This window comes from Pollicipes pollicipes, unplaced genomic scaffold (genome assembly GCF_011947565.3).
Source record: "Pollicipes pollicipes isolate AB1234 unplaced genomic scaffold, Ppol_2.1 Scaffold_7243;HRSCAF=8683_pilon_pilon_pilon, whole genome shotgun sequence".
Classification (NCBI taxonomy): Eukaryota; Metazoa; Arthropoda; class Thecostraca; order Pollicipedomorpha; family Pollicipedidae; genus Pollicipes; species Pollicipes pollicipes.
In genome coordinates, this window is record NW_023597042.1 from 155,504 (window position 1) to 157,478 (window position 1,975).

Consider the following 1,975-nt stretch of genomic DNA (forward strand, 5'->3'; position numbering starts at 1 on the left):
CTTCTCCTCTCCTCCTCTCTCTCTCTCCTCCTCCTCTCTCTCTCTCTCTCTCTCTCCCCCCTCTCTCTCTCTCTCTCTCTCTCTCTCTCTTCTCTCTCTCTCTCTCTCTCCTCTCCTCTTCCTCTCTCTTCTCTCTCTCCCTCTCTCCTCCTCCTCTCTCTCTCTCTCTCTCTCTCTCTCCTCTCCTTCTCTCTCTCTCTCTCTCTCCTTCCCTTGACCTTCGCCGCTTGGTATGAAGTTCGCCGACCTTTGCGAGCGCACTAGCGATGCAGTATAGATATGGGTCGTTCGCGAAAAGTTACCAGCATCGGTGAGCGCGGTTAGTCTCCACGGAGTTGTCGCTGCAATTTGCCGGTGGTATTTCTTGTTGTATAACATGTGGCATTTTCGTACAAGACCACCTAGCAGTCCGTATTAATAGGTGCTCGTCGTTCCAATGTCATCGAAGTTTCTGTATCGCCACTGTCCCCCCAACTCTGTCGCTGGTGGGTTGCTATCGAGACCAGCGTCTAACTTGGCCTGCTACGTGGCGCCCAGCCAGTGCCACCGTCGACGTGGCCGGGACGCCGGAGTCCGACAGAGTGGACCGACCAGGCGACGCCACCCCAGACGTCGCGGTCCGCGGACCGGACCAGCGGGAACGGTCCGGTCCGCTCCGGCCAGTCGAGAGCCGGCTGGAATGTGGGGTCCAGGCCCCCTCCCCCTCCCACCTGCACCCCTGCCGGGCTGGAAACGGTCGGCGACATGGACCTTGCGTGGGGCCGGGCGGGTGTGTATTACGTCCAATATGCATCCGGTCGTTTTTTACGGGGCTCCGGAATATGATACGGGGTATGGTCGGTGATGACATAGCTGGCGGACATTAAGCAAACATGGCCCCCGGCACGAAATGCTTTTAAAGTAAAGACTTTTAAAGTGAGGACTTTGTTTTGTTGCAACACGCCGCGCCCGTGCGTGACAGATAGCTGGATCTGATTCGCTAAGGATTTGCCAACACATGCTGAGGAAAGGAGCTTGCTGAGGAAATGAATGAACGTTCCTGCAGTACTAATCGGGATTGAAAGCGGAGCGAGGGAGGTGTGCTGCCAAGCCGCCGCTGGCGACAGGCTGCCGGCCGGCTCGTCTCAGGGTGTCTCCGGGTGTGTAAACAAGACCGGTGATGATCGCGCTCTCCTTGGCGGCTCAGCCGGCCCGGGCAGGCGACAACTTTCGGGCGCCATCACTGACTGCGGCGGCTAACTTTTCTGTTTACCCGGAAGACATGCCGGCGCGGGGACCGCGCGGGTGGCGCGCCCGGTCGAGCCGTGGCCGCGTTTCATTACGCACGAGCGGCGTCCCATATTTCACGCACGGGGCCGGCCGGGACGACGGCAGGCCTGTCGGTGGGCTCTCGCGCCGCGGGACGCCCATTAGACGGTCCGTGTTTACCCAGGAATGTCTAATACACGTTTTAAAAACTCGTAAAATCGGTCCGCCGGCGAAGTCTTGATCGGCTGTGCTGGCAGGTCGGCCGTCGCCGGCGACGACGGCCCTCCGGAGGGGGGCGGGCGGCGACAAAAAGCGGCGCCCCCGTCGGCGGACGCCGCGCGGAAGGGGAGCGCCGGCGCCGATGCCGAGCGGTGGTCACGCACCGCGGCCGGTCGGCCGTGCCGCTGATTTATGCGGCCCGCCTTATTGCTGTGGTCACGTACCGTGCCGCGGCCCCGTATTTATGTACGCCGCCGGGATGGGCGCGGAGGAGAGTCGACTCGAGCCGCGGCCGGCGGGCCGGCGGGCTCTGGGGACCCGGGCGAGAGCTGTCTTGTCAGCCGCCCGACGCTCCCAATCAATAGCTCCCTCCGTCCGCGAGCACGCCCAAGACGTGCGGAAATTTGAAACGTCATTATTCACTGTTTTGATCGCGACCGTGCCAAACTGAATCGACAATGAAGCGAATGCGACCGACCTCATTAAGACTTTTAATTTTTCTTTGCAG